The sequence below is a fragment of the Symphalangus syndactylus genome, chromosome 12, assembly GCF_028878055.3.
Source record: "Symphalangus syndactylus isolate Jambi chromosome 12, NHGRI_mSymSyn1-v2.1_pri, whole genome shotgun sequence".
NCBI classification, from domain to species: Eukaryota; Metazoa; Chordata; class Mammalia; order Primates; family Hylobatidae; genus Symphalangus; species Symphalangus syndactylus.
In genome coordinates, this window is record NC_072441.2 from 111,525,387 (window position 1) to 111,549,060 (window position 23,674).

Genomic DNA, 23,674 nt, shown 5'->3' on the forward strand with positions numbered 1-23,674 from the left:
ACAGAAAGAGTGTTTCAGAAAGGCTCAATCAAAAGTAAGGTTCAACTCAGTTAGTTGAATGCACAGAACAGAAATAAGTTTCATACAATGCTTCTGTGTAGTTTATATTTGAACATATTCTTTTTTCCACTATTACCCTCTTAGCGCTACGAATGTCCAGTTGCATTTTCTACAGACAGAGTGTTTCAAAACTGCTCAATCAAAAGTATGGTTTAAATCTGTTAGCTGAATGCTCAGATCAGAAAGAAGTTTCACAGAATGCTTCTGTGTAGTTTATATTTGTATATATTCCTTTTTCCCCTACTACTCTCTTAGCGCTCCAAATGTCCAGTTGCATTTTCTACAGAAAGAGTGTTCAGATCTGCTCAATCAAAAGTATGGTTTAACTCTGTTAGCTGAATGCACAGATCACAAAGAAGTTTCACAGAATGATTCTGTGTAGTTTATATTTGGAGACATTCCTTTTTCCACTATTACCCTCTTAGCGCTCCGAATCTCCACTTGCATTTTCTACAGAAAGAGTGTTTCAGAACGGCTCAATCAAAACTTAGGTTCAACTCTTTTAGTTGAACAAACAGAACAGAAAGAAGTTTCACACAATTCTTCTGTGTAGTTTTTATTTGTAGACATTCATTTTCCCAATATAGGCCTCTTAGCGCTCAGAATGTCCAATTGCAGTTTCTACAGAAAGAGGGTTTCAGAACGGCTCAATCAAAAGTAAGGTTCAACTCTGTTAGTTGAATGCACAGAACAGAAAGAAGTTTCATACAATGCTTCTGTGTAGGTTATATTTGAACATATTCTTTTTTCCACTATTACCCACTTAGTGCTACGAATGTCCAGTTGCATTTTCTACAGACAGAGTGTTTCAAAACTGCTCAATCAAAAGTATGGTTTAACTCTGTTAGCTGAATGCTCAGATCAGAAAGAAGTTTCACAGAATGCTTCTGTGTAGTTTATATTTGAATATATTCCTTTTTCCACTACTACGCTCTTAGCGCTCCAAATGTCCAGTTGCATTTTCTACAGAAAGAGTGTTCAGATCTGCTCAATCAAAAGTATGGTTTAACTCTGTTAGCTGAATGCACAGATCAGAAAGAAGTTTCACCGAATGATTCTGTGTAGTTTATATTTGAAGACATTCCTTTTTCCACTATTACCCTCTTAGCGCTCCGAATCTCCACTTGCATTTTCTACAAAAAGAGTGTTTCATAACTGCTCAATCAAAAATATGATTAATCTCTGTTAACTGAATTTACAGATCAGAAATAAGTTTCACAGAATGCATCTGTGTATTTTTTATTTGAAGATATTCTTTTTCCCAATATATGCCTCTTAGCGCTTAACATGTCCAATTGCAATTTCTACAGAAAGAGTGTTTCAGAACGGCTCAATCAAAAGTAAGGTTCAACTCTGTTAGTTGAATGCACAGAACAGAAAGAATTTTCACAGAATGCTACTGTGTAGTTTATATTTGAATATATTCCTTTTTCCACTATTACCCTCTTAGCGCTCCGAATGTCCACTTGCATTTTCTACAGAAAGAGTGTTCAGAACTGCGCAATCAAAAGTATGGTTTAACTCTGTTAGCTTAATGAACTTATCAGTAATAAGTTTCACACAATGCTTCTGTGTAGTTTTTATTTGAAGATATTATTTTTCCCAATATAGGCCTCTTAGCGCTCAGAATGTCCAATTGCAGTTTCTACAGAAAGAGTGTTTCAGAAAGGCTCAATCAAAAGTAAGGTTCAACTCTGTTAGTTGAATGCACAGAACAGAAAGAAGTTTCATACAATGCTTCTGTGTAGTTTATATTTGAACATATTCTTATTTCCACTATTACCCACTTAGCGCTACGAATGTCCAGTTGCATTTTCTACAGACAGAGTGTTTCAAAACTGCTCAATCAAAAGTATGGTTTAACTCTGTTAGCTGAATGTTCAGATCAGAAAGTAGTTTCACAGAATGCTTCTGTGTAGTTTATATTTGAATATATTCCTTTTTCCACTACTACTCTCTTAGCGCTCCAAATGTCCAGTTGCATTTTCTACAGAAAGAGTGTTCAGATCTGCTCAATCAAAAGTATGTTTTAACTCTGTTAGCTGAATGCACAGATCAGAAATAAGTTTCACAGAATGATTCTGTGTAGTTTATATTTGGAGACATTCCTTTTTCCACTATTACCCTCTTAGCGCTCCGAAACTCCACTTGCATTTTCTACAGAAAGAGTGTTTCAGAACGGCTCAATCATAACTAAGGTTCAACTCTTTTAGTTGAACAAACAGAACAGAAAGAAGTTTCACACAATTCTTCTGTGTAGTTTTTATTTGTAGACATTCTTTTTCCCAATATAGGCCTCTTAGCGCTCAGAATGTCCAATTGCAGTTTCTACAGAAAGAGTGTTTCAGAACGGCTCAATCAAAAGTAAGGTTCAACTCTGTTAGTTGAATGCACAGAACACAAAGTAGTTTCATACAATGCTTCTGTGTAGTTTATATTTGAACATATTCTTTTTTCCACTATTACCAACTTAGCGCTACGAATGTCCAGTTGCATTTTCTACAGACAGAGTGTTTCAAAACTGCTCAATCAAAAGTATGGTTTAACTCTGTTAGCTGAATGCTCAGATCAGAAAGAAGTTTCACAGAATGCTTCTGTGTAGTTTATATTTGAATATATTGCTTTTTCCACTACTACGCTCTTAGCGCTCCAAATGTCCAGTTGCATTTTCTACAGAAAGAGTGTTCAGATCTGCTCAATCAAAAGTATGGTTTAACTCTGTTAGCTGAATGCACAGATCAGAAAGAAGTTTCACCGAATGATTCTGTGTAGTTTATATTTGAAGACATTCCTTTTTCCACTATTACCCTCTTAGCGCTACGAATCTCCACTTGCATTTTCTACAAAAAGAGTGTTTCATAACTGCTCAATCAAAAATATGTTTTATCTCTGTTAACTGAATTTACAGATCAGAAATAAGTTTCACAGAATGCATCTGTGTAGTTTTTATTTGAAGATATTCTTTTTCCCAATGTAGGCCTCTTAGCGCTTAGCATGTCCAATTGCAGTTTCTACAGAAAGAGTGTTTCAGAACGGCTCAATCAAAAGTAAGGTTCAACTCTGTTAGTTGAATGCACAGAACAGAAAGAATTTTCACAGAATGCTACTGTGTAGTTTATATTTGAATATATTCCTTTTTCCACTATTACCCTCTTAGCGCTCCGAATGTCCACTTGCATTTTCTACAGAAAGAGTGTTCAGAACTGCGCAATCAAAAGTATGGTTTAACTCTGTTAGCTTAATGAACATATCAGAAATAAGTTTCACACAATGCTTCTGTGTAGTTTTTATTTGAAGATATTATTTTTCCCAATAGAGGCCTCTTAGCGCTCAGAATGTCCAATTGCAGTTTCTACAGAAAGAGTGTTTCAGAAAGGCTCAATCAAAAGTAAGGTTCAACTCTGTTAGTTGAATGCACAGAACAGAAAGTAGTTTCATACAATGCTTCTGTGTAGTTTATATTTGAACATACTCTTTTTTCCACTATTACCCACTTAGCGCTACGAATGTCCAGTTGCATTTTCTACAGACAGAGTGTTTCAAAACTGCTCAATCAAAAGTATGGTTTAACTCTGTTAGCTGAATGCTCAGATCAGAAAGAAATTTCACAGAATGCTTCTGTGTAGTTTATATTTGAATATATTCCTTTTTCCACTACTACGCTCTTAGCGCTCCAAATGTCCAGTTGCATTTTCTACAGAAAGAGTGTTCAGATCTGCTCAATCAAAAGTATGGTTTAACTCTGTTAGCTGAATGCACAGATTAGAAAGAAGTTTCACCGAATGATTCTGTGTAGTTTATATTTGAAGACATTCCTTTTTCCACTATTACCCTCTTAGCGCTCCGAATCTCCACTTGCATTTTCTACAAAAAGAGTGTTTCATAACTGCTCAATCAAAAATATGGTTTATCTCTGTTAACTGAATTTACAGATCAGAAATAAGTTTCACAGAATACATCTGTGTAGTTTTTATTTGAAGATATTCTTTTTCCCAATGTAGGCCTCTTAGCGCTTAGCATGTCCAATTGCAGTTTCTACAGAAAGAGTGTTTCAGAACGGCTCAATCAAAAGTAAGGTTCAAATCTGTTAGTTGAATGCACAGAACAGAAAGAATTTTCACAGAATGCTACTGTGTAGTTTATATTTGAATATATTCCTTTTTCCACTATTACCCTCTTAGCGCTCCGAATGTCCACTTGCATTTTCTACAGAAAGAGTGTTCAGAACTGCGCAATCAAAAGTATGGTTTAACTCTGTTAGCTTAATGAACATATCAGTAATAAGTTTCACACAATGATTCTGTGTAGTTTTTATTTGAAGATATTATTTTTCCCAATATAGGCCTCTTAGCACTCAGAATGTCCAATTGCAGTTTCTACAGAAAGAGTGTTTCAGAAAGGCTCAATCAAAAGTCAGGTTCAACTCTGTTAGTTGAATGCACAGAACAGAAAGAAGTTTCATACAATGCTTCTGTGTAGTTTATATTTGAACATATTCTTTTTTCCACTATTAACCACTTAGCGCTACGAATGTCCAGTTGCATTTTCTACAGACAGAGTGTTTCAAAACTGCTCAATGAAAAGTATGGTTTAACTCTGTTAGCTGAATGCTCAGATCAGAAAGAAGTTTCACAGAATGCTTCTGTGTAGTTTATATTTGAATATATTCCTTTTTCCACAACTACTCTCTTAGCGCTCCAAATGTCCAGTTGCATTTTCTACAGAAAGAGTGTTCAGATCTGCTCAATCAAAAGTATGGTTTAACTCTGTTAGCTGAATGCACAGATCAGAAAGAAGTTTCACAGAATGATTCTGTGTAGTTTATATTTGGAGAAATTCCTTTTTCCACTATTACCCTCTTAGCGCTCCGAATCTCCACTTGCATTTTCTACAGAAAGAGTGTTTCAGAACGGCTCAATCAAAACTAAGGTTCAACTCTTTTAGTTGAACAAACAGAACAGAAAGAAGTTTCACACAATTCTTCTGTGTAGTTTTTATTTGTAGACATTCTTTTTCCCAATATAGGCCTCTTAGCGCTCAGAATGTCCAATTGCAGTTTCTACAGAAAGAGTGTTTCAGAACGGCTCAATCAAAAGTAAGGTTCAACTCTGTTAGTTGAATGCACAGAACAGAAAGAAGTTTCATACAATGCTTCTGTGTAGTTTATATTTGAACATATTCTTTTTTCCACTATTACCCACTTAGTGCTACGAATGTCCAGTTGCATTTTCTACAGACAGAGTGTTTCAAAACTGCTCAATCAAAAGTATGGTTTAACTCTGTTAGCTGAATGCTCAGATCAGAAAGAAGTTTCACAGAATGCTTCTGTGTAGTTTATATTTGAATATATTCCTTTTTCCACTACTACGCTCTTAGCGCTCCAAATGTCCAGTTGCATTTTCTACAGAAAGAGTATTCAGATCTGCTCAATCAAAAGTATGGTTTAACTCTGTTAGCTGAATGCACAGATCAGAAAGAAGTTTCACCGAATGATTCTGTGTAGTATATATTTGAAGACATTCCTTTTTCCACTATTACCCACTTAGCGCTCCGAATCTTCATTGCATTTTCTACAAAAAGAGTGTTTCATAACTGCTCAATCAAAAATATGTTTTATCTCTGTTAACTGAATTTACAGATCAGAAATAAGTTTCACAGAATGCATCTGTGTAGTTTTTATTTGAAGATATTCTTTTTCCCAATATAGGCCTCTTAGCGCTTAGCATGTCCAATTGCAGTTTCTACAGAAAGAGTGTTTCAGAACGGCTCAATCAAAAGTAAGGTTCAACTCTGTTAGTTGAATGCACAGAACAGAAAGAATTTTCACAGAATGCTACTGTGTAGTTTATATTTGAATATATTCCTTTTTCCACTATTACCCTCTTAGCGCTCCGAATGTCCACTTGCATTTTCTACAGAAAGAGTGTTCAGAACTGCGCAATCAAAAGTATGGTTTAACTATGTTTGCTTAATGAACATATCAGTAATAAGTTTCACACAATGCTTCTGTGTAGTTTTTATTTGAAGATATTTTTTTTCCCAATATAGGCCTCTTAGCGCTCAGAATGTCCAATTGCAGTTTCTACAGAAAGAGTGTTTCAGAAAGGCTCAATCAAAAGTAAGGTTCAACTCTGTTAGTTGAATGCACAGAACAGAAAGAAGTTTCATACAATGCTTCTGTGTAGTTTATATTTGAATATATTCTTATTTCCACTATTACCCACTCAGCGCTACGAATGTCCAGTTGCATTTTCTACAGACAGAGTGTTTCAAACTGCTCAATCAAAAGTATGGTTTAACTCTGTTAGCTGAATGCTCAGATCAGAAAGAAGTTTAACAGAATGCTTCTGTGTAGTTTATATTTGAATATATTCCTTTTTCCACTACTACTCTCTTAGCGCTCCAAATGTCCAGTTGCATTTTCTACAGAAAGAGTGTTCAGATCTGTTCAATCAAAAGTATGGTTTAACTCTGTTAGCTGAATGCACAGATCAGAAAGAAGTTTCACAGAATGATTCTGTGTAGTTTATATTTGTAGACATTCCATTTTCCACTATTACCCTCTTAGCGCTCCGAAACTCCACTTGCATTTTCTACAGAAAGTGTGTTTCAGAACGGCTCAATCAAATTTAAGGTTCAACTCTTTTAGTTGAACAAACAGAACAGAAAGAAGTTTCACACAATTCTTCTTTGTAGATTTTATTTGTAGACATTCTTTTTCCCAATATAGGCCTCTTAGCGCTCAGAATGTCCAATTGCAGTTTCTACAGAAAGAGTGTTTCAGAACGGCTCAATCAAAAGTAAGGTCAACTCTGTTAGTTGAATGCACAGAACAGAAAGAAGTTTCATACAATGCTTCTGTGTAGTTTATATTTGAACATTGTCTTTTTTCCACTATTACCCACTTAGCGCTACGAATGTCCAGTTGCATTTTCTACAGACAGAGTGTTTCAAAACTGCTCAATCAAAAGTATGGTTTAACTCTGTTAGCTGAATGCTCAGATCAGAAATAAGTTTCACAGAATGCTTCTGTGTAGTTTATATTTGAATATATTCCTTTTTCCACTACTACTCTCTTAGCGCTCCAAATGTCCAGTTGCATTTTCTACAGAAAGACTGTTCAGATCTGCTCAATCAAAAGTATGGTTTAACTCTGTTAGCTGAATGCACAGATCAGAAAGAAGTTTCACCGAATGATTCTGTGTAGTTTATATTTGAAGACATTCCTTTTTCCACTATTACCCTCTTAGCGCTCCGAATCTCCACTTGCATTTTCTACAAAAAGAGTGTTTCATAACTGCTCAATCAAAAATATGTTTTATCTCTGTTAACTGAATTTACAGATCAGAAATAAGTTTCACAGAATGCATCTGTGTAGTTTTTATTTGAAGATATTCTTTTTCCCAATGTAGGCCTCTTAGCGCTTAGCATGTCCAATTGCAGTTTCTACAGAAAGAGTGTTTCAGAACGGCTCAATCAAAAGTAAGGTTCAACTCTGTTAGTTGAATGCACAGAACAGAAAGAATTTTCACAGAATGCTACTGTGTAGTTTATATTTGAATATATTCCTTTTTCCACTATTACCCTCTTAGCGCTCCGAATGTCCACTTGCATTTTCTACAGAAAGAGTGTTCAGAACTGCGCAATCAAAAGTATGGTTTAACTCTGTTAGCTTAATGAACATATCAGAAATAAGTTTCACACAATGCTTCTGTGTAGTTTTTATTTGAAGATATTATTTTTCCCAATAGAGGCCTCTTAGCGCTCAGAATGTCCAATTGCAGTTTCTACAGAAAGAGTGTTTCAGAAAGGCTCAATCAAATGTCAGGTTCAACTCTGTTAGTTGAATGCACAGAACAGAAAGAAGTTTCATACAATGCTTCTGTGTAGTTTATATTTGAACATATTGTTTTTTCCACTTTTACCCACTTAGCGCTACGAATGTCCAGTTGCATTTTCTACAGACAGAGTGTTTCAAAACTGCTCAATCAAAAGTATGGTTTAACTCTGTTAGCTGAATGCTCAGATCAGAAAGAAGTTTCACAGAATGCTTCTGTGTAGTTTATATTTGAATATATTCCTTTTTCCACTACAACGCTATTAGCGCTCCAAATGTCCAGTTGCATTTTCTACAGAAAGAGTGTTCAGATCTGCTCAATCAAAAGTATGGTTTAACTCTGTTAGCTGAATGCACAGATCAGAAAGAAGTTTCACCGAATGATTCTGTGTAGTTTATATTTGAAGACATTCCTTTTTCCACTATTACCCTCTTAGCGCTCCGAATCTCCACTTGCATTTTCTACAAAAAGAGTGTTTCATAACTGCTCAATCAAAAATATGGTTTATCTCTGTTAACTGAATTTACAGATCTGAAATAAGTTTCACAGAATGCATCTGTGTAGTTTTTATTTGAAGATATTCTTTTTCCCAATGTAGGCCTCTTAGCGCTTAGCATGTCCAATTGCAGTTTCTACAGAAAGAGTGTTTCAGAACGGCTCAATCAAAAGTAAGGTTCAACTCTGTTAGTTGAATGCACAGAACAGAATGAATTTTCACAGAATGCTACTGTGTAGTTTATATTTGAATATATTCCTTTTTCCACTATTACCCTCTTAGCGCTCCGAATGTCCACTTGCATTTTCTACAGAAAGAGTGTTCAGAACTGCGCAATCAAAAGTATGGTTTAACTCTGTTAGCTTAATGAACATATCAGAAATAAGTTTCACACAATGCTTCTGTGTAGTTTTTATTTGAAGATATTATTTTTCCCAATATAGTCCTCTTAGCGCTCAGAATGTCCAATTGCAGTTTCTACAGAGTGTTTCAGAAAGGCTCAATCAAAAGTCAGGTTCAACTCTGTTAGTTGAATGCACAGAACAGAAAGAAGTTTCATACAATGCTTCTGTGTAGTTTATAATTGAACATATTCTTTTTTCCACTATTACCCACTTAGCGCTACGAATGTCCAGTTGCATTCTCTACAGACAGAGTGTTTCAAAACTGCTCAATCAAAAGTATGGTTTAACTCTGTTAGCTGAATGCTCAGATCAGAAATAAGTTTCACAGAATGCTTCTGTGTAGTTTATATTTGAATATATTCCTTTTTCCACTACTACTCTCTTAGCGCTCCAAATGTACAGTTGCATTTTCTACAGAAAGAGTGTTCAGATCTGCTCAATCAAAAGTATGGTTTAACTCTGTTAGCTGAATGCACAGATCAGAAAGAAGTTTCACAGAATGATTCTGTGTAGTTTATATTTGGAGAAATTCCTTTTTCCACTATTACCCTCTTAGCGCTCCGAATCTCCACTTGCATTTTCTACAAAAAGAGTGTTTCATAACTGCTCAATCAAAAATATGTTTTATCTCTGTTAACTGAATTTACAGATCAGAAATAAGTTTCACAGAATGCATCTGTGTAGTTTTTATTTGAAGATATTCTTTTTCCCAATGTAGGCCTCTTAGCGCTTAGCATGTCCAATTGCAGTTTCTACAGAAAGAGTGTTTCAGAACGGCTCAATCAAAAGTAAGGTTCAACTCTGTTAGTTGAATGCACAGAACAGAAAGAATTTTCACAGAATGCTACTGTGTAGTTTATATTTGAATATATTCCTTTTTCCACTATTACCCTCTTAGCGCTCCGAATGTCCACTTGCATTTTCTACAGAAAGAGTGTTCAGAACTGCGCAATCAAAAGTATGGTTTAACTCTGTTAGCTTAATGAACATATCAGAAATAAGTTTCACACAGTGCTTCTGTGTAGTTTTTATTTGAAGATATTATTTTTCCCAATAGAGGCCTCTTAGCGCTCAGAATGTCCAATTGCAGTTTCTACAGAAAGAGTGTTTCAGAAAGGCTCAATCAAAAGTAAGGTTCAACTCTGTTAGTTGAATGCACAGAACAGAAAGAAGTTTCATACAATGCTTCTGTGTAGTTTATATTTGAACATATTGTTTTTTCCACTATTACCCACTTAGCGCTAGGAATGTCCAGTTGCATTTTCTACAGACAGAGTGTTTCAAAACTGCTCAATCAAAAGTATGGTTTAACTCTGTTAGCTGAATGCTCAGATCAGAAAGAAGTTTCACAGAATGCTTCTGTGTAGTTTATATTTGAATATATTCCTTTTTCCACTACAACGCTATTAGCGCTCCAAATGTCCAGTTGCATTTTCTACAGAAAGAGTGTTCAGATCTGCTCAATCAAAAGTATGGTTTAACTCTGTTAGCTGAATGCACAGATCAGAAAGAAGTTTCACCGAATGATTCTGTGTAGTTTATATTTGAAGACATTCCTTTTTCCACTATTACCCTCTTAGCGCTCCGAATCTCCACTTGCATTTTCTACAAAAAGAGTGTTTCATAACTGCTCAATCAAAAATATGGTTTATCTCTGTTAACTGAATTTACAGATCTGAAATAAGTTTCACAGAATGCATCTGTGTAGTTTTTATTTGAAGATATTCTTTTTCCCAATGTAGGCCTCTTAGCGCTTAGCATGTCCAATTGCAGTTTCTACAGAAAGAGTGTTTCAGAACGGCTCAATCAAAAGTAAGGTTCAACTCTGTTAGTTGAATGCACAGAACAGAATGAATTTTCACAGAATGCTACTGTGTAGTTTATATTTGAATATATTCCTTTTTCCACTATTACCCTCTTAGCGCTCCGAATGTCCACTTGCATTTTCTACAGAAAGAGTGTTCAGAACTGCGCAATCAAAAGTATGGTTTAACTCTGTTAGCTTAATGAACATATCAGAATTAAGTTTCACACAATGCTTCTGTGTAGTTTTTATTTGAAGATACTATTTTTCCCAATATAGTCCTCTTAGCGCTCAGAATGTCCAATTGCAGTTTCTACAGAAAGAGTGTTTCAGAAAGGCTCAATCAAAATTCAGGTTCAACTCTGTTAGTTGAATGCACAGAACAGAAAGAAGTTTCATACAATGCTTCTGTGTAGATTATATTTGAACATATTCTTTTTTCCACTATTACCCACTTAGCGCTACGAATGTCCAGTTGCATTTTCTACAGACAGAGTGTTTCAAAACTGCTCAATCAAAAGTATGGTTTAACTCTGTTAGCTGAATGCTCAGATCAGAAAGAAGTTTCACAGAATGCTTCTGTGTAGTTTATATTTGAATATATTCCTTTTTCCACTACTACTCTCTTAGCGCTCCAAATGTACAGTTGCATTTTCTACAGAAAGAGTGTTCAGATCTGCTCAATCAAAAGTATGGTTTAACTCTGTTAGCTGAATGCACAGATCAGTAAGAAGTTTCACAGAATGATTCTGTGTAGTTTATATTTGGAGAAATTCCTTTTTCCACTATTACCCTCTTAGCGCTCCGAATCTCCACTTGCATTTTCTACAGAAAGAGTGTTTCAGAACGGCTCAATCAAAACTAAGGTTCAACTCTTTTAGTTGAACAAACAGAACAGAAAGAAGTTTCACACAATTCTTCTGTGTAGTTTTTATTTGTAGACATTCTTTTTCCCAATATAGGCCTCTTAGCGCTCAGAATGTCCAATTGCAGTTTCTACAGAAAGAGTGTTTCAGAACGGCTCAATCAAAAGTAAGGTTCAACTCTGTTAGTTGAATGCACAGAACAGAAAGAATTTTCACAGAATGCTACTGTGTAGTTTATATTTGAATATATTCCTTTTTCCACTATTACCCTCTTAGCGCTCCGAATGTCCACTTGCATTTTCTACAGAAAGAGTGTTCAGAACTGCGCAATCAAAAGTATGGTTTAACTCTGTTAGCTTAATGAACATATCAGAAATAAGTTTCACACAATGCTTCTGTGTAGTTTTTATTTGAAGATATTATTTTTCCCAATAGAGGCCTCTTAGCGCTCCGAATGTCCAATTGCAGTTTCTACAGAAAGAGTGTTTCAGAAAGGCTCAATCAAAAGTAAGGTTCAACTCTGTTAGTTGAATGCACAGAACAGAAAGAAGTTTCATACAATGCTTCTGTGTAGTTTATATTTGAACATATTCTTTTGTCCACTATTACCCACATAGCACTACGAATGTCCAGTTGCATTTTCTACAGACAGAGTGTTTCAAAACTGCTCAATCAAAAGTATGGTTTAACTCTGTTAGCTGAATGCTCAGATCAGAAAGAAGTTTCACAGAATGCTTCTGTGTAGTTTATATTTGAATATATTCCTTTTTCCACTACTACGCTCTTAGCGCTCCAAATGTCCAGTTGCATTTTCTACAGAAAGAGTGTTCAGATCTGCTCAATCAAAAGTATGGTTTAACTCTGTTAGCTGAATGCACAGATCAGAAAGAAGTTTCACCGAATGATTCTGTGTAGTTTATATTTGAAGACATTCCTTTTTCCACTATTACCCTCTTAGCGCTCCGAATCTCCACTTGCATTTTCTACAAAAAGAGTGTTTCATAACTGCTCAATCAAAAATATGTTTTATCTCTGTTAACTGAATTTACAGATCAGAAATAAGTTTCACAGAATGCATCTGTGTAGTTTTTATTTGAAGATATTCTTTTTCCCAATGTAGGCCTCTTAGCGCTTAGCATGTCCAATTGCAGTTTCTACAGAAAGAGTGTTTCAGAACGGCTCAATCAAAAGTAAGGTTCAACTCTGTTAGTTGAATGCACAGAACAGAAAGAATTTTCACAGAATGCTACTGTGTAGTTTATATTTGAATATATTCCTTTTTCCACTATTACCCTCTTAGCGCTCCGAATGTCCACTTGCATTTTCTACAGAAAGAGTGTTCAGAACTGCGCAATCAAAAGTATGGTTTAACTCTGTTAGCTTAATGAACATATCAGAAATAAGTTTCACACAGTGCTTCTGTGTAGTTTTTATTTGAAGATATTATTTTTCCCAATAGAGGCCTCTTAGCGCTCAGAATGTCCAATTGCAGTTTCTACAGAAAGAGTGTTTCAGAAAGGCTCAATCAAAAGTAAGGTTCAACTCTGTTAGTTGAATGCACAGAACAGAAAGAAGTTTCATACAATGCTTCTGTGTAGTTTATATTTGAACATATTGTTTTTTCCACTATTACCCACTTAGCGCTAGGAATGTCCAGTTGCATTTTCTACAGACAGAGTGTTTCAAAACTGCTCAATCAAAAGTATGGTTTAACTCTGTTAGCTGAATGCTCAGATCAGAAAGAAGTTTCACAGAATGCTTCTGTGTAGTTTATATTTGAATATATTCCTTTTTCCACTACAACGCTATTAGCGCTCCAAATGTCCAGTTGCATTTTCTACAGAAAGAGTGTTCAGATCTGCTCAATCAAAAGTATGGTTTAACTCTGTTAGCTGAATGCACAGATCAGAAAGAAGTTTCACCGAATGATTCTGTGTAGTTTATATTTGAAGACATTCCTTTTTCCACTATTACCCTCTTAGCGCTCCGAATCTCCACTTGCATTTTCTACAAAAAGAGTGTTTCCTAACTGCTCAATCAAAAATATGGTTTATCTCTGTTAACTGAATTTACAGATCAGAAATAAGTTTCACAGAATGCATCTGTGTAGTTTTCATTTGAAGATATTCTTTTTCCCAATGTAGGCCTCTTAGCGCTTAGCATGTCCAATTGCAGTTTCTACAGAAAGAGTGTTTCAGAACGGCTCAATCAAAAGTAAGGTTCAACTCTGTTAGTTGAATGCACAGAACAGAAAGTATTTTCACAGAATGCTACTGTGTAGTTTATATTTGAATATATTCCTTTTTCCACTATTACCCTCTTAGGGCTCCGAATGTCCACTTGCATTTTCTACAGAAAGAGTGTTCAGAACTGCGCAATCAAAAGTATGATTTAAATCTGTTTGTTTAATGAACATATCAGAAATAAGTTTCACACAATGCTTCTGTGTAGTTTTTATTTGAAGATATTATTTTTCCCAATAGAGGCCTCTTAGCGCTCAGAATGTCCAATTGCAGTTTCTACAGAAAGAGTGTTTCAGAAAGGCTCAATCATAAGTAAAGTTCAACTCTGTTAGTTGAATGCACAGAACAGAAAGAAGTTTCATACAATGTTTCTGTGTAGTTTATATTTGAACATATTCTTTTTTCCACTATTACCCACTTAGCGCTACGAATGTCCAGTTGCATTTTCTACAGACAGAGTGTTTCAAAACTGCTCTATCAAAAGTATGGTTTAACCCTGTTAGCTGAATGCTCAGATCAGAAAGAAGTTTCATAGAATGCTTCTGTGTAGTTTATATTTGAATATATTCCTTTTTCCACTACTACTCTCTTAGCGCTCCAAATGTCCAGTTGCATTTTCTACAGAAAGAGTGTTCAGATCTGCTCAATCAAAAGTATGGTTTAACTCTGTTAGCTGAATGCACAGATCGGAAAGAAGTTTCACAGAATGATTCTGTGTAGTTTATATTTGGAGACATTCCTTTTTCCACTATTACCCTCTTAGCGCTCTGAATCTCCACTTGCATTTTCTACAGAAAGAGTGTTTCAGAACGGCTCAATCAAAACTAAGGTTCAACTCTTTTAGTTGAACAAACAGAACAGAAAGAAGTTTCACACAATTCTTCTGTGTAGTTTTTATTTGTAGACATTCTTTTTCCCAATATAGGCCTCTTAGCGCTCAGAATGTCCAATTGCAGTTTCTACAGAAAGAGTGTTTCAGAACGGCTCAATCAAAAGTAAGGTTCAACTTTGTTAGTTGAATGCACAGAACAGAAAGAAGTTTCATACAATGCTTCTGTGTAGTTTATATTTGAACATATTCTTTTTTCCACTATTACCCACTTAGCGCTACGAATGTCCAGTTGCATTTTCTACAGACAGAGTGTTTCAAAACTGCTCAATCAAAAGTATGGTTTAACTCTGTTAGCTGAATGCTCAGATCAGAAAGAAGTTTCACAGAATGCTTCTGTGTAGTTTATATTTGAATATATTCCTTTTTCCACTACTACGCTCTTAGCGCTCCAAATGTCCAGTTGCATTTTCTACAGAAAGAGTGTTCAGATCTGCTCAATCAAAAATATGGTTTAACTCTGTTAGCTGAATGCACAGATCAGAAAGAAGTTTCACCGAATGATTCTGTGTAGTTTATATTTGAAGACATTCCTTTTTCCACTATTACCCTCTTAGCGCTCCGAATCTACACTTGCATTTTCTCCAAAAGAGTGTTTCATAACTGCTCAATCAAAAATATGTTTTATCTCTGTTAACTGAATTTACAGATCAGAAATAAGTTTCACAGAATGCATCTGTGTAGTTTTAATTTGAAGATATTCTTTTTCCCAATGTAGGCCTCTTAGCGCTTAGCATGTCCAATTGCAGTTTCTACAGAAAGAGTTTTTCAGAACGGCTCAATCAAAAGTAAGGTTCAACTCTGTTAGTTGAATGCACAGAACAGAAAGAATTTTCACAGAATGCTACTGTGTAGTTTATATTTGAATATATTCCTTTTTCCACTATTACCCTCTTAGCGCTCCGAATGTCCACTTGCATTTTCTACAGAAAGAGTGTTCAGAACTGCGCAATCAAAAGTATGGTTTAACTCTGTTAGCTTAATGAACATATCAGAAATAAGTTTCACACAATGCTTCTGTGTAGTTTTTATTTGAAGATATTATTTTTCCCAATAGAGACCTCTTAGCGCTCAGAATGTCCAATTGCAGTTTCTACAGAAAGAGTGTTTCAGAAAGGCTCAATCAAAAGTAAGGTTCAACTCTGTTAGTTGAATGCACAGAACAGAAAGTAGTTTCATACAATGGTTCTGTGTAGTTTATATTTGAACATATTCTTTTTTCCACTTTTACCCACTTAGCACTACGAATGTCCAGCTGCATTTTCTACAGACAGAGTGTTTCAAAACTGCTCAATCAAAAGTATGATTTAACTCTGTTAGCTGAATGCTCAGATCAGAAAGAAGTTTCACAGAATGCTTCTGTGTAGTTTATATTTGAATATATTCCTTTTTCCACTACTACTCTCTTAGCGCTCCAAATGTCCAGTTGCATTTTCTACAGAAAGAGTGTTCAGATCTGCTCAATCAAAAGTATGGTTTAATTCTGTTAGCTGAATGCACAGATCAGAAAGAAGTTTCACAGAATGATTCTGTGTAGTTTATATTTGGAGACATTCCTTTTTCCACTATTACCCTCTTAGCGCTCCGAATCTCCACTTGCATTTTCTACAGAAAGAGTGTTTCAGAACGGCTCAATCAAAACTAAGGTTCAACCCTTTTAGTTGAACAAACAGAACAGAAAGATGTTTCACACAATTCTTCTGTGTAGTTTTTATTTGTAGACATTCTTTTTCCCAATATAGGCCTCTTAGCGCTCAGAATGTCCAATTGCAGTTTCTACAGAAAGAGGGTTTCAGAACGGCTCAATCAAAAGTAAGGTTCAACTCTGTTAGTTGAGTGCACAGAACAGAAAGAAGTTTCATACAATGCTTCTGTGTAGTTTATATTTGAACATATTCTTTTGTCCACTATTACCCACTTAGCGCTACGAATGTGCAGTTGCATTTTCTACAGACAGAGTGTTTCAAAACGGCTCAATCAAAAGTATGGTTTAACTCTGTTAGCTGAATCCTCAGATCAGAAAGAAGTTTCACAGAATGCTTCTGTGTAGTTTATATTTGAATATATTCCTTTTTCCACTACTACGCTCTTAGCGCTCCAAATGTCCAGTTGCATTTTCTACAGAAAGAGTGTTCAGATCTGCTCAATCAAAAGTATGGTTTAACTCTGTTAGCTGAATGCACAGATCAGAAAGAAGTTTCACCGAATGATTCTGTGTAGTTTATATTTGAAGACATTCCTTTTTCCACTATTACCCTCTTAGCGCTCCGAATCTCCACTTGCATTTTCTACAAAAAGAGTGTTTCATAACTGCTCAATCAAAAATATGTTTTATCTCTGTTAACTGAATTTACAGATCAGAAATAAGTTTCACAGAATGCATCTGTGTAGTTTTCATTTGAAGATATTCCTTTTCCCAATGTAGGCCTCTTAGCGCTTAGCATGTCCAATTGCAGTTTCGACAGAAAGAGTGTTTCAGATCGGCTCAATCAAATGTAAGGTTCAACTCTGTTAGTTGAATGCACAGAACAGAAAGTATTTTCACAGAATGCTACTGTGTAGTTTATATTTGAATATATTCCTTTTTCCACTATTACCCTCTTAGCGCTCCGAATGTCCACTTGCATTTTCTACAGAAAGAGTGTTCAGAACTGCGCAATCAAAAGTATGGTTTAACTCTGTTAGATTAATGAACATATCAGAAATAAGTTTCACACAATGCTTCTGTGTAGTTTTTATTTGAAGATATTATTTTTCCCAATAGAGGCCTCTTAGCGCTCAGAATGTCCAATTGCAGTTTCTACAGAAAGAGTGTTTCAGAAAGGCTCAATCAAAAGTAAGGTTCAACTCTGTTAGTTGAATGCACAAAACAGAAAGAAGTTTCATACAATGCTTCTGTGTAGTTTATATTTGAACATATTCTTTTTTCCACTATTACCCACTTAGCGCTACGAATGTCCAGTTGCATTTTCTACAGACCGAGTGTTTCAAAACTGCTCAATCAAAAGTATGGTTTAACTCTGTTAGCTGAATGCTCAGATCAGAAAGAAGTTTCACAGAATGCTTCTGTGTAGTTTATATTTGAATATATTCCTTTTTCCACTACTACTCTCTTAGCGCTCCAAATGTCCAGTTGCATTTTCTACAGAAAGAGTGTTCAGATCTGCTCAATCAAAAGTATGGTTTAACTCTGTTAGCTGAATGCACAGATCAGAAAGAAGTTTCACAGAATGATTCTGTGTAGTTTATATTTGGAGACATTCCTTTTTCCACTATTACCCTCTTAGCGCTCCGAATCTCCACTTGCATTTTCTACAGAAAGAGTGTTTCAGAACGACTCAATCAAAACTAAGGTTCAACTCTTTTAGTTGAACAAACAGAACAGAAAGATGTTTCACACAATTCTTCTGTGTAGTTTTTATTTGTAGACATTCTTTTTCCCAATATAGGCCTCTTAGCGCTCAGAATGTCCAATTGCAGTTTCTACAGAAAGAGTGTTTCAGAACGGCTCAATCAAAGGTAAGGTTCAACTCTGTTAGTTGAATGCACAGAACAGAAAGAATTTTCACAGAATGCTACTGTGTAGTTTATATTTGAATATATTCCTTTTTCCACTATTACCCTCTTAGCTCTCCGAATGAACACTTGCATTTTCTATAGAAAGAGTGTTCAGAACTGCGCAATCAAAAGTATGGATTAACTCTGTTAGCTTAATGAACATATCAGAAATAAGTTTCACACAATGCTTCTGTGTAGTTTTTATTTGAAGATATTTTTCCCAATATAGGCCTCTTAGCGCTCAGAATGTCCAATTGCAGTTTCTACAGAAAGAGTGTTTCAGAATTCTCAATCAAATGTAAGGTTCAACTCTGTTAGTTGAATGCACAGAACAGAAAGAAGTTTCATACAATGGTTCTGTGTAGTTTATATTTGAACATATTCTTTTTTCCACTATTACCCACTTAGCGCTACGAATGTCCAGTTGCATTTTCTACAGACAGAGTGTTTCAAAACTGCTCAATCAAAAGTATGGTTTAACTGTGTTAGCTGAATGCTCAGATCAGAAAGAAGTTTCACAGAATTCTTCTGTGTAGTTTATATTTGAATATATTCCTTTTTCCACTACTACTCTCTTAGCGCTCCAAATGTCCAGTTGCATTTTCTACAGAAAGAGTGTTCAGATCTGCTCAATCAAAAGTAAGGTTTAATTCTGTTAGCTGAATGCACAGATCAGAAAGAAGTTTCACAGAATGATTCTGTGTAGTTTATATTTGGAGAAATTCCTTTTTCCACTATTACCCTCTTAGCGCTCCGAATCTCCACTTGCATTTTCTACAGAAAGAGTGTTTCAGAACGGCTCAATCAAAACTAAGGTTCAACTCTTTTAGTTGAACAAACAGAACAGAAAGTTGTTTCACACAATTCTTCTGTGTAGTTTTTATTTGTAGACATGCTTTTTCCCAATATAGGCCTCTTAGCGCTCAGAATGTCCAATTGCCGTTTCTACAGAAAGAGTGTTTCAGAACGGCTCAATCAAAAGTAAGGTTCAACTCTGTTAGTTGAATGCACAGAACAGAAAGAAGTTTCATACAATGCTTCTGTGTAGTTTATATTTGAACATATTTTTTTTCCACTATTACCCACTTAGCGCTACGAATGTCCAGTTGCATTTTCTACAGACAGAGTGTTTCAAAACTGCTCAATCAAAAGTATGGTTTAACTCTGTTAGCTGAATGCTCAGATCAGAAAGAAGTTTCACAGAATGCTTCTGTGTAGTTTATATTTGAATATATTCCTTTTTCCACTACTACGCTCTTAGCACTCCAAATGTCCAGTTGCATTTTCTACAGAAAGAGTGTTCAGATCTGCTCAATCAAAAGTATGGTTTAACTCTGTTAGCTGAATGCACAGATCAGAAAGAAGTTTCACAGAATGATTCTGTGTAGTTTATATTTGAAGACATTCCTTTTTCCACTATTACCCTCTTAGCGCTCCGAATCTCCACTTGCATTTTCTACAAAAAGAGTGTTTCATAACTGCTCAATCAAAAATATGTTTTATCTCTGTTAACTGAATTTACAGATCAGAAATAAGTTTCACAGAATGCATCTGTGTAGTTTTTATTTGAAGATATTCTTTTTCCCAATGTAGGCCTCTTAGCGCTTAGCATGTCCAATTGCAGTTTCTAGAGAAAGAGTGTTTCAGAACGGCTCAATCAAAAGTAAGGTTCAACTCTGTTAGTTGAATGCACAGAACAGAAAGAATTTTCACAGAATGCTACTGTGTAGTTTATATTTGAATATATTCCTTTTTCCACTATTACCCTCTTCGCGCTCCGAATGTCCACTTGCATTTTCTACAGAAAGAGTGTTCAGAACTGCGCAATCAAAAGTATGGTTTAACTCTGTTAGCTTAATGAACATATCAGAAATAAGTTTCACACAATGCTTCTGTGTAGTTTTTATTTGAAGATATTATTTTTCCCAATAGAGGCCTCTTAGCGCTCACAATGTCCAATTGTAGTTTCTACAGAAAGAGTGTTTCAGAAAGGCTCAATCAAATGTAAGTTTCAACTCTGTTAGTTGAATGCACAGAACAGAAAGAAGTTTCATACAATGATTCTGTGTAGTTTATATTTGAACATATTCTTTTTTCCACTATTACCCACTTAGCGCTACGAATGTCCAGTTGCATTTTCTACAGACCGAGTGTTTCAAAACTGCTCAATCAAAAGTATGGTTTAACTCTGCTAGCTGAATGCTCAGATCAGAAAGAAGTTTCACAGAATGCTTCTGTGTAGTTTATATTTGAATATATTCCTTTTTCCACTACTACTCTCTTAGCGCTCCAAATGTCCAGTTGCATTTTCTACAGAAAGAGTGTTCAGATCTGCTCAATCAAAAGTATGGTTTAATTCTGTTAGCTGAATGCACAGATCAGAAAGAAGTTTCACAGAATGATTCTGTGTAGTTTATATTTGGAGACATTCCTTTTTCCACTATTACCCTCTTAGCGCTCCGAATCTCCACTTGCATTTTCTACAGAAAGAGTGTTTCAGAACGGCTCAATCAAAACTAAGTTTCAACTCTTTTAGTTGAACAAACAGAACAGAAAGAAGTTTCACACAATTCTTCGGTGTAGTTTTTATTTGTAGACATTCTTTTTCCCAATATAGGCCTCTTAGCGCTCAGAATGTCCAATTGCAGTTTCTACAGAAAGAGTGTTTCAGAACGGCTCAGTCAAAAGTCAGGTTCAACTCTGTTAGTTGAATGCACAGAACAGAAAGAATTTTCACAGAATGCTACTGTGTAGTTTATATTTGAATATATTCCTTCTTCCACTATTACCCTCTTAGCGCTCCGAATGTCCACTTGCATTTTCTACAGAAAGAGTGTTCAGAACTGCACAATCAAAAGTATGGTTTAACTCTGTTAGCTTAATGAACATATCAGAAATAAGTTTCACACAATGCTTCTGTGTAGTTTTTACTTGAAGATATTATTTTTCCCAATAGAGGCCTCTTAGCGCTCAGAATGTCCAATTGCAGTTTCTACAGAAAGAGTGTTTCAGAAAGGCTCAATCAAAAGTAAGGTTCAACTCTGTTAGTTGAATGCACAGAACAGAAAGAAGTTTCATACAATGCTTCTGTGTAGTTTATATTTGAACATATTCTTTTTTCCACTATTACCCACTTAGCGCTACAAATGTCCAGTTGCATTTTCTACAGACAGAGTGTTTCAAAACTGCTCAATCAAAAGTATGGTTTAACTCTGTTAGCTGAATGCTCAGATCAGAAAGAAGTTTCACAGAATGCTTCTGTGTAGTTTATATTTGAATATATTCCTTTTTCCACTACTACTCTCTTAGCGCTCCAAATGTCCAGTTGCATTTTCTACAGAAAGAGTGTTCAGATCTGCTCAATCAAAAGTATGGTTTAACTCTGTTTGCTGAATGCACAGATCAGAAAGAAGTTTCACAGAATGATTCTGTGTAGTTTATATTTGGAGACATTCCTTTTTCCACTATTAGCCTCTTAGCGCTCCGAATCTCCACTTGCATTTTCTACAGAAAGAGTGTTTCAGAACGGCTCAATCAAAACTAAGGTTCAACCCTTTTAGTTGAACAAACAGAACAGAAAGATGTTTCACACAATTCTTCTGTGTAGTTTTTATTTGTAGACATTCTTTTTCCCAATATAGGCCTCTTAGCGCTCAGAATGTCCAATTGCAGTTTCTACAGAAAGAGTGTTTCAGAACGGCTCAATCAAAAGTAAGGTTCAACTCTGTTAGTTGAGTGCACAGAACAGAAAGAAGTTTCATACAATGCTTCTGTGTAGTTTATATTTGAACATATTCTTTTGTCCACTATTACCCACTTAGCGCTACGAATGTGCAGTTGCATTTTCTACAGACAGAGTGTTTCAAAACTGCTCAATCAAAAGTATGGTTTAACTCTGTTAGCTGAATCCTCAGATCAGAAAGAAGTTTCACAGAATGCTTCTGTGTAGTTTATATTTGAATATATTCCTTTTTCCACTACTACGCTCTTAGCGCTCCAAATGTCCAGTTGCATTTTCTACAGAAAGAGTGTTCAGATCTGCTCAATCAAAAGTATGGTTTAACTCTGTTAGCTGAATGCACAGATCAGAAAGAAGTTTCACCGAATGATTCTGTGTAGTTTATATTTGAAGACATTCCTTTTTCCACTATTACCCTCTTAGCGCTCCCAATCTCCACTTGCATTTTCTACAAAAAGAGTGTTTCATAACTGCTCAATCAAAAATATGTTTTATCTCTGTTAACTGAATTTACAGATCAGAAATAAGTTTCACAGAATGCATCTGTGTAGTTTTCATTTGAAGATATTCTTTTTCCCAATGTAGGCCTCTTAGCGCTTAGCATGTCCAATTGCAGTTTCTACAGAAAGAGTGTTTCAGAACGGCTCAATCAAAAGTAAGGTTCAACTCTGTTAGTTGAGTGCACAGAACAGAAAGAAGTTTCATACAATGCTTCTGTGTAGTTTATATTTGAATATATTCCTTTTTCCACTACTACGCTCTTAGCGCTCCAAATGTCCAGTTGCATTTTCTACAGAAAGAGTGTTCAGATCTGCTCAATCAAAAGTATGGTTTAACTCTGTTAGCTGAATGCACAGATCAGAAAGAAGTTTCACCGAATGATTCTGTGTAGTTTATATTTGAAGACATTTCTTTTTCCATTATTACCCTCTTAGCGCTCCGAATCTCCACTTGCATTTTCTACGAAAAGAGTGTTTCATAACTGCTCAATCAAAAATATGTTTTATCTCTGTTAACTGAATTTACAGATCAGAAATAAGTTTCACAGAATGCATCTGTGTAGTTTTCATTTGAAGATATTCTTTTTCCCAATGTAGGCCTCTTAGCGCTTAGCATGTCCAATTGCAGTTTCTACAGAAAGAGTGTTTCAGAACGGATCAATCAAATGTAAGGTTCAACTCTGTTAGTTGAATGCACAGAACAGAAAGAATTTTCACAGAATGCTACTGTGTAGTTTATATTTGAATATATTCCTTTTTCCACTATTACCCTCTTAGCGCTCCGAATGTCCACTTGCATTTTCTACAGAAAGAGTGTTCAGAACTGCGCAATCAAAAGTATGGTTTAACTCTGTTAGCTTAATGAACATATCAGAAATAAGTTTCACACAATGCTTCTGTGTAGTTTTTATTTAAAGATATTATTTTTCCCAATAGAGGCCTCTTAGCGCTCAGAATGTCCAATTGTAGTTTCCACAGAAAGAGTGTTTCAGAAAGGCTCAATCAAATGTAAGGTTCAACTCTGTTAGTTGAATGCACAGAACAGAAAGAAGTTTCATACAATGCTTCTGTGTAGTTTATATTTGAACATATTCTTTTTTCCACTATTACCCACTTAGCGCTACGAATGTCCAGTTGCATTTTCTACAGACCGAGTGTTTCAAAACTGCTCAATCAAAAGTATGGTTTAACTCTGCTAGCTGAATGCTCAGATCAGAAAGAAGTTTCACAGAATGCTTCTGTGTAGTTTATATTTGAATATATTCCTTTTTCCACTA